Source organism: Aquarana catesbeiana, linkage group LG02, assembly GCF_042186555.1.
Source record: "Aquarana catesbeiana isolate 2022-GZ linkage group LG02, ASM4218655v1, whole genome shotgun sequence".
NCBI lineage: Eukaryota > Metazoa > Chordata > Amphibia > Anura > Ranidae > Aquarana > Aquarana catesbeiana.
In genome coordinates, this window is record NC_133325.1 from 252,989,698 (window position 1) to 253,006,188 (window position 16,491).

Consider the following 16,491-nt stretch of genomic DNA (forward strand, 5'->3'; position numbering starts at 1 on the left):
TTATTTGTTTGCCTTCCCATTTCCTAGTTAGGATTTGGGGCTAGAGACTCATAGTCACACCCCTGTATATGTTGGACCTTATACGTATTGTTTTCACAGCATTGCATTCATTATTTGTGCACATATTTTGTTAAGCGCTACATTTTTTCACACCCCAGGAGGAAAGGTATCTCAGAGAGTTGGCCAAATGTCCAATGTGCATGATGTCCTACCATGCTATTAAATTATACAGCCTTAAATAACATGTGTTAGTATTTTTTTTTTTTTTACCAACGTTTTTTATTGTATCATAAAAAAAACACACATACAGATTTTGCATATATCAAGTATCGGTCTTGTACCAATATTGCATAGATGTTAAAAAACATACCAAATTGTGGCCATTGTACCTTTTGGGATTTAGCAAACTGAGTCAATCAAGTGTCTTTTTAATACGTTGGTCATGGAAACAAGTTTTTTATATTTTATGAGGAACTGACCTAAAGCAAATAAGCAGGGCCGGCTTCTGTCAAACGGCATGCTGGAAAACCAGCATCCAATAGGCATCCAGTGTGTTCTGGTGGGGGGGCTGGTCCCCCTGTCAGACTACAATATCACAGCAGGGGAGATTGTTGTACTAACATCATTTATGTTAGTACAGCGATCTGTCTGTTTTTTGTTAGTTAAGCCCGTTGAGTTGAATGAAAAATAAAAATTAATAGCATGTACCAGGCTTTAGATTGATCAGTGACTTTAAATCTGAGATATTCAGGCAACTAGAGCTCAGTACAGGTTTTCTTTAGCCCAGTTTCACACTGCTGCAGGATTGAAATTGTGCGAGTTCAGCTGAACTTGCACAATTTCATGCACACATGTCAGTCCGACTTCGGGGGCAACTTCAGAGACATCTGTGCAGGGTTCCTACACAGATGTCTATTGAAATTGCACCCAAAGTCACCAAAAGTAGTACAGAAACTACTTTTGGGAATAGGTGCAGAGCTGCAAAGTTGGCTTCACACTGATTCGGACAGTGCTATTGCCGACAAAAGCCGCTGATTTGACATGTCAAATTGCATGCCAAATCGCATCAATGTGAGTTTAGGCTCAAACAAAGAAAAAAGATAACATGCTGCGGAAAAAAAATCCAAGGATAAAATTGTGGGAGCACCTCCTATAGATGCACAAGATTGATGGATTCTGGAACGTATCCATGTTCCAATTATTCATATAATTCTGTTGTAAGATTTGAACACCCTCTTCAACCCTCATGCTATAGAGGAGCTGACTTGGTACTGTCTGGCATGCATAGCTAGTATTACTTATTTGGCTACATATTTTTTACCTATTGGCACATTTATTGAGAGAGCTGGTTTTGGATTATTTGCTTATTTTTAGAAATATATTTTTGATGTTTTTTTTTCATTTTGGAATATGTCAAGAAAGAAATGCAAATGTAAGCTTTTATTCCTACCTGACAGTTAAATGTCAGTTTGCTTTCTTTAGAATGCCCCCTATTAACGATTATCCTGAAATGAGTCATAGAATGTGAATAAATCCCATTAATGTGTGCATGGTGGTAATGCACAATAGAAGCAGCAAGGGGAGACATAGCAGAGATAACGAGGTGGAGTTGTAAGTAAAATGACACAATAAACCATCTCTTACTGGGAAGGGCTTAAAGAATGAGTCAAAAGCCAAGAAACCTCTTTGCTTACGCCCATTTCCATGCTTCTAGCAATCTGACTAATAGTAATCTGAGCTAACAAGAAAGCTAGAAAGAGAGGAATGAGAACAGAGAATCTGACAGTAGCTATGTTTGCAGCTCAATGGAAGGTCCTGTCAAAATCATTTATTCTCTGCCTTACAGCTTCGATAGGGTTAAACTCATCAAGTAAACTCAGGGTAGCAGGGATATCTGCTCAGAATTTTAACTAAGAAAAGGATGCGAGTCACTGGATCAGCTACTGCATACTAGGATCGAACTACAGTGGGATCTTCAGTGAACTATTCTTGTTTCCTGAAGATTACATGCATCATCGTGGATGTGTTTGAGCTTGCTGAAAGTTCAGTTTGCAATGTTAATGGATATCTCTCTAAAGGGGTCTGCTTTTAAAGAAGACAAATACCATTTACACTGTTGGAACCTGTTTTACTTCTGATTCAGCTGATTTCACAGGTACGATCCTATTGCTGTTACATTTTCTAAAGCTTTACATAAGAGTGACTCACTTTTTTGCAGAGTACTAAATTGCATTTGTTTGGTTATTTGCTTTATATTCAATAACTATGCTATGAGCTGTACTGTTTGTTAAGTGTCTGTACATTATAACCCAGTTCCAAGGGGATTAGGAAATGCAGTAATGATATTACAGTTTGATATAACTTTTCTCAGTTGCTATGTATGCTGTTACCAGTTCAATACAAAAGCCGTTTGTAAAAGGCATTGATGAGTACCTGTAAAAGTTTGTGTAATAATTTATACATTATCCTATTACTATGCAGAAATATGGACAGCAGAGAACACATAACTGACAGCCAGCTGTCATTATGTAGGATTTAAAGGAAACTACCCATAGGGGTTGATTTACTAAAGGCAAATCCACTTTGCACTACAAGTGCACTTGGAAGTGCAGTCGCTGCAGATCTGAGGGGAAGATAAGAAATGAGGGGAAGCTCTGTTGATTTTATCTTCTAATAATGTACAAGCAAAAATGCTGTTTTTTTATTTTCCTTGCATGTCCCCCTCAGATCTACAGCGACTGCACTTCCAAGTGCACTTGTATTACAAAGTAGATTTGCCTTTAGTAAATCAACCTCATAGACTTGAGAAAATAGTTGCCTGATCCAACTGATTTTAGCCAGATGGGGCAACATCACATGTATAGGAACCTTGCACATGATTTTTAGAGAAACGATCAAACAGGTCCACTTGCTAGTCCCCTTTGAATAGCAGCACAAGCAGTGTCTACCTATCTATTCTTCTGTCCATGACAATAAATATGACTACTCTGCCTATCCAAGCATTTATATTTATGCACAGGCTAGTCCAGAGTTGTGCCTGAGGGTAGTCAGGTCATGCCTGCTTGTTCAACTGTTCTCTCAAATCTATGGGAACTTTAAGAGGAGGCATGAAGTAGGGAGAGAGAGCGAGGAACTGTATTAGGACAACTATGTAAAAATGTTTACACATATCAAATGGTAATCTACAGTGTAATGTTAACACTAAAGACATTGACCACATTTTGACCAGAATATTTACATTCATTAAACCTTTATCACAGATGCACATTTCTAGAGAAAGATACTGATGATATTTTGACAGATGGGACCCTTGCCTCAAGTCAAGGGGGTTGATGGTTTGAAATTAAGGTGAAATATGTATCATTAAAGAATGTGATTTTAGATATAAAAGCTGAAAATAACTCAGGGGACCGTATACAGTTCTAGAAAGTAGGATTTATCACATATTAGTTTGTGAAGCTTATATTGTACCAGGTTGTCAGCACAAGTAGTAGGGCATACAGTATATTTAAGCATTGTTATGTATATATGTATATATTGTACTGTTTGTCCATCTTGCAAACACTAGTTGTTTTAATTCTTGCAAATATTTATTGTAGACCTTTTCAATGATAGGAATGCTGAACTTTTTTGTTGTTTTTGCAAAGTTCTATATTTAAAAAGTGATGTAAAGCAATATATTGCAAAATATAGAAGATGACAAAATTATGTTTTTCAAATTAATAATGACTTTTGTTCCTGGCTCTCAAGATGTATTGTTTATAATTAGCCTACAACATAGGTTATTGTAATCATTTTAAACTGTTATAACATACATACATAAATTGTTTTATTTACTGTATACTCAATATTTGATTCCTCTTGTCCATGGCTTTAAAAGTTCCACTGAATTGATTATTCTGATTAGATAAACATCTTAATTTAATTTTAAATTAAGATTAATTATTAAAAAATGTCATTAATTCAAAATAGATGTGCTTAATGTCATACACATGGGGGAGAGCCCAGCCAAAATATGATGAAGGAAATTAAAAACTGTGTGAACATTCATCCTTACAGTTTGTCTGCAAAGCATATTTAAATTGTTTACTGAAAGTCTCTAGAACAAAACACTATCCTATGTCTATGTCTCAAATTGTAGCACTTTATATCAGGAAATACATAAATAAAATGTCATTCATTGTCTGTGTTACAATATATCAAAGAATAAATTACATCTTCCAACCACTTTCCAAACCAATGAAGGTGACGGGTTGCTTTTAGTAATGCATAGAGTTTACATGTTCTCCCTGTGCTTGAGTGGGTTTCCTCCAAGTGGTCGAGTTTTTTCCCACACTCCGAAGACATGCTGGTAGGTTAACTGGCTCCAATATAATTTGGACCTAGTATGTGAATGTGGGATTGGGATTGGGACCATAGATCATAAGCTCCTTGAGGACAGGGGCTGATGTGAATATACAGTAGATAAAGTCCTGGGAAAATTGTTGGTGATATATAAATACATGTAATAATATTAATCTATATTAGCTAGTTTTCATTTAAAAAGTCACTTTAAAACACCTAAGCAGCTTCGATGCAAAACAATTAGATTCATGGATACCTTTGGTCTAGTATTATTAGCAATAGAAGTCACCTGAGTCTAAGGGTTGAGGTACAAACAGAGGATGTGCCTCTACTGAGCTGCTTGTGTTTATGGAAAAAAAAGATATGGTTGATAAAGTGGATTACTGGCTTCTATGGTTACCTTGTATTTATTTAAGCACTACTAGACCATTTGTTTTATGAGTTCTAAGAATCTGGTAAGTTGCATGATGTGTCATTTATTTGGAGGTGGATACACAGTAGTTCGCTACTGCTTCAGTTAAAGGTGTTTCTACTTATTCAGTTAAAGGTGGAGGCAAATGCTCACTGCTGTTGAGGGGGATTTATTAGATGCAGGGCTTTTTTTCAGGGGGAACTTGGTGGAACTCAGTTCCACCACCTCTGGCTCAGACCCTTTGGTGTCTGCTCACCACAATCACTTGTAAACACAGAAGTCTGGTTTCTGTGTTTACAAGTGACAGCTCCGCACTCTGTATGTAATGCAATCCTGGTATTTAATGCCCCTTTAAGACCCTCCTACTGTTTTCTCGAAATTTGACTGAACACACCCACTATTTGATGTGAGTTGGAGGGTGTTTGTAGGGGGAGGGGTGGGGCCATGGTTAAGTTCCAGCACCTATTGTTTGAGAAAAAAAGCCCTGATTAGATGTTACCATGTTTTCTGCAGAGGAATCAGTTAAATAAGGAATCTATACTGTAAATAATATAATTATTGTAAAAGATAATAAAGATTGTATTAACCACATCAGCCCCGGAAGGATTTACCCCCTTCCTGACCAGAGCACTTTTTGCGATACAGCACTGCGAAGCTTTAACTGACAATTGCACGGTCATGCGACGTTGCACCCAAACAAAATTGACGTCTGTTTTTTCCCACAAATAGAGCTTTCTTTTGGTGTTATTTGATCACCTCTGTGGTTTTAATTTTTTGTGCTATAAACAAAAAAAGAGTGACAATTTTGAAAAAAAAAGCAATATTTTTGGCTTTTTGCTATAATATATATCCCCAAAAAATATATAAAGAAACACATTCTTTCTCAGTTTAGGCTGATATATATTCTTCTACATATTTTTGGTAAAAAAAAATATCAATACGCGTATATTGATCAGTTTGAGCAAAAGTTATAGCGTCTACAAAATAGTGGATATATTTATGGCATTTTTATTATTATTATTTTTTTATTAGTAATGGCGGGGATCTGCGATTTTTGTCGTGACTGCGACATTATGACAGACACATCGGACACTTTTGACACTATTTTGGGACCAATGTCATTTATATAGCGATCAGTGCTATTAAAATGCACTGATTACTGTGTAAATGACACTGGCAGGGAAGGGGTTAAACACTAGGGGGTGATCAAGGGGTTAAGTGTGTCCTAGGGAGTGAGTCTAACTGTAGGGGGGATTGTCTCACTAGAACATGTCAGAGATCGCTGCTCCCGATGACAGGGAGCAGTAGATCTCTGTCATGTTGCTAGGCAGAACAGGGAAATGCCTTGTTTATAGACATGTGCATTCGTTTTCGTCCGAATGCATTTTCATCCGAATTTCAGGTATTTTCGTTATCGTTTTAATAAACGATAACGAAAGTGCAGAATCCGAAAAACTAAAGATCCGACATAAACAACTGCTTTATTTTCGTTTTCGTTGCTACAACAGTTCGATATAGATAGGAGATTCGACATGATGATGACAATAACAATCTGTGTCCATCAAACCTGTGGTCGAATGTGCCTAACCTTAACTCTATTAGTCCAAGATTATTCTACATAGAGAGAAAAGATTTGACATAATGAGAAAAGATTCGACGTAGGGGAGAAAGGATTTGACGTAGGGGAGAAAAGATTCGACGTAGGGGAGAAAAGATAAATAAAAATAATGATGATGAATGTTATTGGCTGATTGTAACCAAAGGGAAGGAGCAGTAAAATAGCTAGAACTAAGTACACACGTACTTTGGCTTATGGTGTCTGTTGAAAGTTCTAAGAAGAGTCGGCGGAGCAGGTAAACTATACAGCGTCATACAGTTTAGCTGCTCCATTGAATCTTCTTTGAACATTCGACAGACACCATAAGCCTTCAATGACAGATTCGACCATAATTTGGATTTTCGGACAAATGCAATTTTTAACGAAAAACAAAATAAATAAAAACGAATTTTGGGAGTAACTAAATAAATGTATTTTTCAGACGAAAACGAAATTCCGAAACAAAATATTTCAGTGTGCACATGTCTACACATCTCCCCGTTCTGCCACTCCGTGACACGATCGCAGGCCCCCAGCGGACATCGAGTCCGCGGGACCCACGAGCACGCTAGCGGAGTACGCGGCACGCGTGCCCCGCCTGCGGCACGCATGTGGCCCGCCCGCAGTGCGCACGTGCCCACTATGCCGTGATTTAAAGGGGACGTACCTGTACGCCCATTTGCCCAGCTGTGCCACTGTGCCGACATATATCATCGTGCACTGGTTGGCAAGGGGTTAAGCACCACCATTCTTTGTTTTTACCTGGTTTAATTGGATGTCTATACCATTTAGCTAGCTGCTAATATACATTACATTTTTTGCATTATGGGAGCACAGATTATTTTATATAATTTAAGTTTATAAACTGATTAGCAGTTGGTATGGAAAAGTGATTATACACCTTATTATAACGCACAATGGATAAACTTATATAGGATTTCAGTCTAAATTCAGATGTAAAAATAACCTGTAATTAGAAGGCTCATTGACATTGGTAGAAACCAGTGGTTTTAAAGAGCATGCAAATTTAATGATTCACTGCTATTAATCTCAAAATCATTAATTTACTCTTTTACCACAGAAACTCTGCTTGCTAAGTTTGTTTGGAAAATACTCTTTGTCTTTCATGCCATAAATGTTATTTAGATATTATAGGGTGTCATCAGCTTAAGACCCTTAAGTACTGTATGCTCTGCTGGACCAAAGCTACCTTACTATTGACTGCAGGATTTTTTCACAGCAATATAATTTTATTAGACATTTATTATATAATATTTTGTTTGGTAAATAGCTGCATTTTGCATTGGAAGCTATATTTAGATCCCTGGCTGTGTGCCATTTATTAAAATATCATGCTTGGGTGAGCTGCACTCATCTCTCATCTAATGGTTGCTGGCGACCGTAGTATAGGAGGGTTAGAGTATCTCAGAAAATGCTTTAATGTTTATTTTTAAACATGATCTTTTCCAGTGGTTTTCTAAGATTTTATAATTAAATGCGAGTGCGAGACAGTAAGACAGATCTCTGTTTTCAATATATATAGCATTTTGTACACATGTTTTTATCTATTATGGTCAGGACTAACTTATAAAAAAATGTGTTTTTTCAACCCCCTGATTAGAGATGAGCCAAGCTACCTGAGTTTGGTTTAGGGCAGGTTCACCAAACATTACTAAGGTTGAGGTAGTGAATCCAAGCTCCATTGAAGTCAATGAGGGCCAAATGTAAAAAAAAAAGGCATATTTCTAAAATAATAAGGAAAGGATTGTCAAACAAATGGTATGGGAAGCTGGGCAGTGCCCTGGTGAATATGAACCAATGTATTTAATTCTGCTTGGTAATGAGCAGCCATTCTAACCCCTTCACACCTAAGGGTAAAACAAATCTTAATGCCTAAGCATAATTTTGAAATTTTGACATGTGTTAGTAAAACTGTACATATCATCACACCTACTTTGTTCATCCAGGTGGATTATACCTTGTATTTTCAGGACAAATTGGGATTTCATTTGGTAGTAAATGGTTATGGATATCTCCTGATTTTTTTGGTATTATAAAAGGAAATCTGGCCCAAAATAGTAAAAAAATGTTTTTTTAAATGTAGCTGTATATTTATTGTTAGCAGTGATACTACATATGTGTATGTCAGTTGTTGTTTGTACTTATATTACAGCCCAGAAGCAATAGTGTTGCTTTTTTCTTGTCCTACCTAAAACACACTGACACTGATGCTAATTTAGAAAAAAATATCCTGCCTAAAATATATTGACACTGACCTTTGACTCTGACCTTGACCTTTCACCCTTACTAGACTCAAACACTAACCCTGGCACTGACCAAATAAAACCTTGAGCTAGGTATTTTTTCTTTATTTTTTATTTTATTATTTATTTTTATTTTTTATTTTTTTTCACACACACTTTTTTGTCCCTCTCTGCACATTGTATCTTTCCTCTCCATTCACAGAGAGAGAAAAACACAGGGGAGGCTTCATAGTGACTGATCACTGTGGTAGCCAATCAGAGCCTACCACAGCAATCAGATGACCCGGAATCGAGAGATCCTGGTGAGACCCCATTCTCTGTGCTGGGAGCGTGCAGCCCCACAGAAAAAAGCCCAGTGCAGTGGAGCTGCATACAGTATATGTAATGTTAATGTTAATAATGTTTATGGGCAATATTAAAAATGCAAAATTCCCTTGATTAAGATGTCTGTGGGATGTCCTGAGACTTTCTGTGAAGTGGCACATTTGTACCATGTATACAATCTACTACAGTAAAACCGACATTTACAGGGAATTAAAAAAATCTGTTTAAATTAACAATAAATTACATATCACAGATGTTTCCCTGTGCTTGCAAACACATGGTTGGGAATTCCCTTCACCTACACCCTTATACTAATTGAGGGTCTTGTATGAATGTTAATAAAGGACCCCACACAAAAAAGAAAAACAGATTGTGGTTTCCCCCAAAAAAGGTCAGTCCTCTAACTTTGAAAAAGAGTTTTGTATGGATGTCAACAAAAAAAAAATTGTATGGACTCCATAAAAAACAAGAAAAAAATAGGTGGGGGAGGGGCCCATGCGCGGCTTCTGGCATGGCGGATGTGCCTTAGGTGAGCTCCGGGACCTGTCGGCTCTCCACTTCGCTACACACGCCTGAATCAGCCTCAGTGGTAAGCCTATACATCTTCCCCATGTAGTGGGCACCCCATGGGCAAAATCGGCCAGAAGCAGCACTACTACTGTTCTATATTTGGGCTGCGATCAGGAACAGTAATGGACCGTCATATCACTAGGCCTCAAACCTCGTCCTCGAGTTCCCCTGCAGATCCCTTCGCTATGATGGATCCGCTCTTGGGATGGAGTTCCCGCTCCGGCCCTGCACAGGCTATCTTAACCCCGGACATGCTGGATGAAAAATTGCAGAATTTCCTGCTCCAAATTACCCGCAACATGGCTGCGGAAGTGGGTAAAATTGCACTAGAGCTGAGGGGAGAAATTGCCCAAATAAGCGAGCGCACTGATGCTCTGGAAACTAAAATTCAATGAGATGGTGAATTATGTCCAAGTGCTGGAGGAGGAAAACCATTCCCTCAAACACTTGGTCTCCCAACTGCAGCTACAGCAGGAGGACCTAGAGAACAGAGAGAGACTGCAAGATCTATGTTTCCGTGGAATCCCTGAGTCTGTAGGTGACAATACCCTGCGCCCATACCTCTTGAGTCTCTTTAATACACTTTCCCCCACAGTGGTGGACATTGACTGGAGACTGGACAGAGCACATTTCTCCCTGGGCCCAAAACCCCCATCAGGAGCCAGGCCCATAGATATTATTGTGCAGTTTAATTTTTAGCTTCATGCAACAAATCCCAAATCGCATATAAGGGCAAAAAAATCCAGATCAGCGATCTTTCCCCTACTACCCTATCCAAACAAAGAAACCTCCGCCCTATTACTGCACATCTGCAATTCCACCGAGTTCCCTATTTTTGGGGATTTCCCTTTCGCCTTATTGTGTCTAAAGATGGAGCCCAATACAGCCTCTGGGATCTTCAGGAAGGAGTTGCCTTCATGAAAAGCTTAAACCCCCCTGCCTGATGAGGATCTTCTTCCTCCCCTCGCACCAAACCACCCTAATCCAGCCACCCCCATATGTGTCTGGACCCCGGTCAGAGGCCAGTCGAAGAGACTTATCACCACACCTCAATGCCCCTGATCTTCCAAACAACCTCCTTGAACCGCCTGGGACATTTCTTCCATATTATCACATATCCTTCACTGGTAGGATGTCTGGTGTTTTGACATGGCTCGCAGGTCTCTGAGTTACCCAAATTTTTTTTATGGGTAATTGACCTTATCCCCATGGGGTTCAAATGTTTTGTTTGACATTTGCTAGTTTGCTACTTTTATCATTCACATGTAGCAAAGACAAGTTTTTAAGGAGAGTAGATGGTTCCCATCACTAATGTTCCCTGCTGGAGTCTCTCATTTGTCCCTCCCTGGTTCTTGGTCCTTGCCAAGACCTCCTGAGACGCGGCTGCATCTTGGGTTTTCAACTGTTGTTTATCCTTTTCTTTTTATATTTCTTTTTTTCGGTTCTTACTAGTTTTTGTTCGATGTCCACATGTATAAATCAAATATGTAGTTTGATGATTCCAAATTTCCTAAATTTTTTATTGAGGTTAGCATGCTCTTACATGTATGTTACTGAGTTTATGATTAACATGCCTGTAACATTGCTGTTGTCATTTATCCCATATCCTCTACTATGCATGATATTCCTAACTGAGCAACTTAACCACTTGCCTACAGGGCATTTTCACCCCCTTCTTGCCCAAGCCAATTTTCAGCTTTCAGTGCTGCCGCACTTTGAATAAGAATTGCATGGTCATACAACACTGTACACATATGAAATTTTTATAATTTTTTTCCCACTAATAGAGCTTTCTTTTGGTGGTATTTGATCACCTCTGCGGTTTTATTTCTTGCGCTATAAACAAAACAAGAGTAACAAGTTTGAAAAAAACACAATATTTTTTACTTTTTGCTATAATAAATATCCAATTTTTTTTTTTTAAACAATTTTTTTCCTCAGTTTAGGCTGATTCGTATCCTTCTACATATTTTTGGTAAAAAATATCGCAATAAGCGTATATTTATTGGTTTGCGCAAAAGTTATAGCGTCTACAAAATAAGGGCATAGATTTATAGCATTTTTATTATTATTTTTTTTTTTTACTAGTAATGGCGGTGATCTACGATTTTTATCACGACTGCGATATTGCGGCGGAGATACATTTTTGGGACCATTCACATTTATACAGCGATCCGTGCTATAAAAATGCATTGATTATTGTATAAATGTGACTGGCAATGAAGGGGTTAACCAGCCAACAGCCTTTTCGTTATGGCGGATGTTGGTTCATTATACACAATTATAGGTCATCAGGATGCCATCAAGGCCTTTAAATGGGCTCTTGATGGATCTGACCTTTCTTCTATACATAATAATTTTCTTTTGGATGCCCTAGAATTTTGTTTGGCCAAAAATTACTTTTGGTATAACAACAAGTTCTTTTTACAGATTCTTGGAGTTGCAATGGGTGCTCGTTTTGCACCCAGTGTGGCAAACCTTTTTATGTCATTATGGGAAGATGAGACCATTTTTAATAATAGACCTACACAATTGAAGTGCTACCAATGGTACATAGACGACCTGATTATTATTTGGGAAAGTGATATGTTGAGCCTCCAGATGTTCATGTCCAAACTTAACGGTAATACTAAGAACATCAGGCTAACCTGGAATGCTGATGCTCATTGTTAGGGGTGAGCTTTGAGTTCAAGTCAAACTCATGTTCTACTCGAACATCGGCTGATCGCCAGTTCACCGAACAGCGAACAATTTGGGGTGTTCGCGGAAAATTCGAAAGCCGCGGAACACCCTTTAAAAGTCTATGGGAGAAATCAAAAGTGCTAATTTTAAAGGCTTATATGCATGGTATTGTCATAAAAAGTGTTTGGGGACCTGGGTCCTGCCCCAGGGGACATGTATCAATAAAAAAAAGTTTTAAAATGGCCGTTTTTTTGGGAGCAGTGCGGTGGTTGTGGGGGTTTGTGGGTGGGAGGCTTATCAGAATCTGGAAGCTCCCTTTACAAGGGGACCCCCAGATCCCGGCCTCCCCCCTGTGTGAAATGGTAACAAGGTACAAATGTACCCCTACCATTTCACAAAAAAGTGTGAAAATGGTAAAAATGACATGACGCGGCTTGGGACAAGTCCTTTATTAAAAAAATAAAAAATAAAAATGTCCCACAAAGTCCTCTTCTTCTTCTCTTGCTTCGCCGATGGACTGAAAAAGAAAAAAAAAAAAAACCCGCACATTGCCACCGATCTGCCTCCATGGTAGGCACGCGCCGTAATGACTGTCCTCTCAGGTGACAGTTCTTTTATAACAGAGGGCGGGGCCACACGGTGATGTTGCTGGGTGACCCCGCCCCCTCTGACGGACGGGGACATCCCTATGGCTTCCCTGTAGCGTCAGAGGGGGCAGGGCCACCCGGTGATGTCACTGGGTGGCCCTGCCCTCAGTTATAAAACTGGGCTCTCAGTTATAAAAGAACTGTCACCTGAGAGGACGGTCATTACAGTGCGTGCCTACCATGGGGGCAGATCGGTGGTAGTGTGCAGGGTTTTTTTTTTTCTTTTTTGGTCCGTCGGCAGAGCAAGAGAAGAAGAAGAGGACTTTGTGGGACATTTTTATTTTTTTATGTTTTTAATAAAGGACTTGTCCCAAGCCCTGTCATGTCATTTTTACCATTTTCACACTTTTTTTGTGAAATGGTAGGGGTACATTTGTACCTCGTTACCATTTCACACAGGGGGGAGGCCAGGATCTGGGGGTCCCCTTGTAAAGGGGGCTTCCAGATTCTGATAAGCCCCCCGCCCACAAACCCCCACAACCACCGGGCAAGGGTTGTGGGGATGAGGCCCTTGTCCCCATCAACATGGGGACAAGGTGCTTTGGGGGGCTACCCCAAAGCACCCTCCCCATGTTGAGGGCATGTGGCCTGGTACGGTTCAGGAGGGGAGGTGCTCTCTCATCCCCCCCCTTTTCCTGCAGCCTGCCAGGTCGTGTGCTCGGATAAAGGTCTGGTACAGATTTTTGGGGGGACCCCCACGCCATTTTTTTTTTAAATTATGGTGCGGAGTTCCCCTTAAAATCCATACCAGACTTGAAGGGTCTGGTATGGAATTTGAGGGGGACCCCACGCCATTTTTTTTTTACATTTTGGCTTGGACTTCCCCTTAATATCTATACCACATCTGAAGGGCCTGGTATGGAATTTGGGGGGACCCCCATGCAAATTTTTTTTTTCAAATTTTGGTTCGGGGTTCCCCTAATATTCATACCAGTCCCAAGGGGCCTGGTAATGGACTGTGGGGGAATCCCGTGCCGTTTTTATTCAATGACTTTTATGTGTATTGCCAGGACCGACAATTTATTATAGCCACATATACTTTTAAATTACTTTTTTCCTTTAGAAATGTCATTTTGTGCAGGGACTGTTATAAACACAGGAAGCATGTGCCACTTTACAGGTATACTATATACACCCCCCAGGTACGAAATTTAAAGGAATATTTCACTTTTAATGTTTCACTTTAAACATTATTGAAATCACTGCTGTTTTTAAAACTTTTTTTTGCATTGATACATGTCCCCTGGGGCAGGACCCAGGTCCCCAAACATCATTTTTATGACAATACCATGCATACAAGCCTTTAAAATTAGCACTTTTGATTTCTCCCATAGACTTTTAAAGGGTGTTCCACGGCTTTCTAATTTGGCGCGAACACCCCAAATTGTTCGCTATTCGGCGAACAGGCGAACACCCGCGAACACCCCACATTGTTCGCTATAAGGGCAAACAGAAGAACACCCGATGTTTGAGTCGAACTTACGTTCGACTCGAACTTCGGGCTCATCCCTACTCACAAACAGTTTAATCAGTTAAAGGAGGGACACTCTCCTTTCTTATATTTATTCAGAGACATATGTATCTTTAATTAGATATAGGCAATTACAAAGTGAGCAGGGCTAGGCTTTCTTATAAAAAAAAGCCTACTATGCAGTGCAAATACTGTTTTAGGGAAGCATCCTGTATATTATGTTTATTTGTTAACTAAAAGTATTACATAAGTTATAAAACATGATAGAAAGAATAATTTTTATAAACGCTAAAAACAACATTGAAATAAAAATGTACCAAAACCAGATAGCTTACTTTTGAGCTTATTCACATTTATATACTGTATATACTATGTACTGGTTTTTCCTTTACCAAAGTAATAGAATTTATTTTTTTTTTAATTTATTCCAGGTACTTATACAGCGCTGTCAATTTACGCAGCGCTTTACATATACATTGTACATTCACATCAGTCCCTACCCTCAAGGAGCTTACAATCTCAGGTCCCTAACACACATTCATACATATACTAGGGCCAATTTAGACAGGATCTGATTAACCTACCAGCATGTCTTTAGAGTGTTGGAGGAAACCAGAGTACCCGGAGGAAACCCACGCAGGCTCAGGGAGAACATGCAAAAGCCAAGCAGATGGTGGCGTGGTCATAGAATAAAGAGAAATGTTATTATTTTAAATGTTGCAGTAAATGAATTCTAGATTATGCATAAATTCATCATGTTCATAGGTGTGCGCAGGGAGTGTGCCAGGTGTGCCTGGGCACACCCTAATCACTGGTGCCCATAAGCATATGGTTCTGTGTGCAGGTTCTCTTTCAGCACCCCCAAATTCACAGTCCATGTTTGACCGTCTAAAGATTTTTTTAATAACTTGTCCAAAATAATTAGTGTGGTCAATGTAAGACAGGGGACCTTTCCTTTAATTTGTGGAGGGATACAGCAGCTCAGAGCCGCAGAATTCGATAGTGCTTTCATAGTTCTGGCTGCAGGGGTCAAGGTTGCCACTTACATTAAATTGAGAAGTGTCCCTTCATTCTTCTGCCACCATACCCATACACACACACGTCTGTTTGAGTTTTGGGGTGCACACCCTAATGCAATAGGCTACGCACACCTATGATCATGTTCTATTGTTTACTTGTTATAGCAAAGGGGAGTTGTATATTCTTCTAGAGATCTCCAACTCTTCTGTTATTTACACTGCTAGTGGGACTATTGTCTACTGATTGTAATCCAGCCCTGGAATGTCATTATTGCTGACATTATATGTAATTATGGCCCCTGAGGCACTCTGTAGCCATTCTAATCTCACATTCTGTAGCACTTGACCCAAATCACACTGTCACTTGCCGCCAGAATTGAAAAATTATGCAGGAGGCAAGTGATACAAAAGGTATGTGATGGATTAGCTGATGGAGTAAGTAAAAAAAAAAATTATAGGTAGATGTGGCATAGGCTTCCCTAAAGAGATAAGACAACAAGGTGACTAAACAGCAGTAAAGGATGGTTTGAGTGATATTTTGAGATAGGGATGGTGCTGTGGCTTGAGGCAGATTTGTAGATGGTTTTGTATGTTGTAGTTATTATTTTGAATGTTATGCATTTGGTGAGCTAAATACTGTGGTTGGTTGGTTAGGAGTAGAGGTACACTAACAAGGAGGGAGTTGCAATAGTCAAGGCAAGAGATAATAAGCTTTGTGGTGTCGTTTGTCATGAAGGGGTGAATGTTTTGAAAATAAAGGTAGCAAGATTTGGACAGTGATCGGACCAGGGGCCAAAAGGAGAATCTAGTATTACACTTAACACCCTGGCTTAACAGGGTGATTGAATGTAGTGCTGTTAATCTTGATGCAGAAGTTGGTGAAGGGGACGCAGCGGGAAGATTATTACAAGCTCAATTTTTGAAAGATTGAGTTTAGGCAGTGTTTTGACATTGATGCAACTATGTAAATTTGGAAGTTCGTAATGCATGAGAACTCAGAGACATAAGGGGTGAGCCTACCTTGGAAGATGTAGATAGAGAACAAGTGCAGGGCTTTGGAAACCCCTACAGAAAGAGAGACAGAAGGGGAGGAGATAGAGTTGTAGATGACACTGAAGGTATACTGAGATAGGTAGAAGGAGAACCAGGAAAGAGATTTAT

The 16,491-nt window shown here is 39.3% G+C and overlaps 1 protein-coding gene across 3 annotated transcripts in view; it reads left to right on the top strand.

The window, feature by feature from the left end:
• The first annotated feature begins 1,688 nt into the window (after positions 1-1,688).
• SLITRK6 (SLIT and NTRK like family member 6) overlaps positions 1,689-16,491 on the top strand; it is a 223,193-nt gene continuing 208,390 nt past the window's right edge. For 2 of the 3 annotated variants that reach the window (XR_012241574.1, XM_073614364.1), the window contains exon 1: positions 1,689-2,155. The gene's annotated coding sequence lies outside the window, so the exon portion shown is untranslated. Of the gene's footprint in view, positions 2,156-8,873; positions 8,920-16,491 lie in introns of those variants that run through there. The other variant, XM_073614365.1, reaches the window with a different exon arrangement.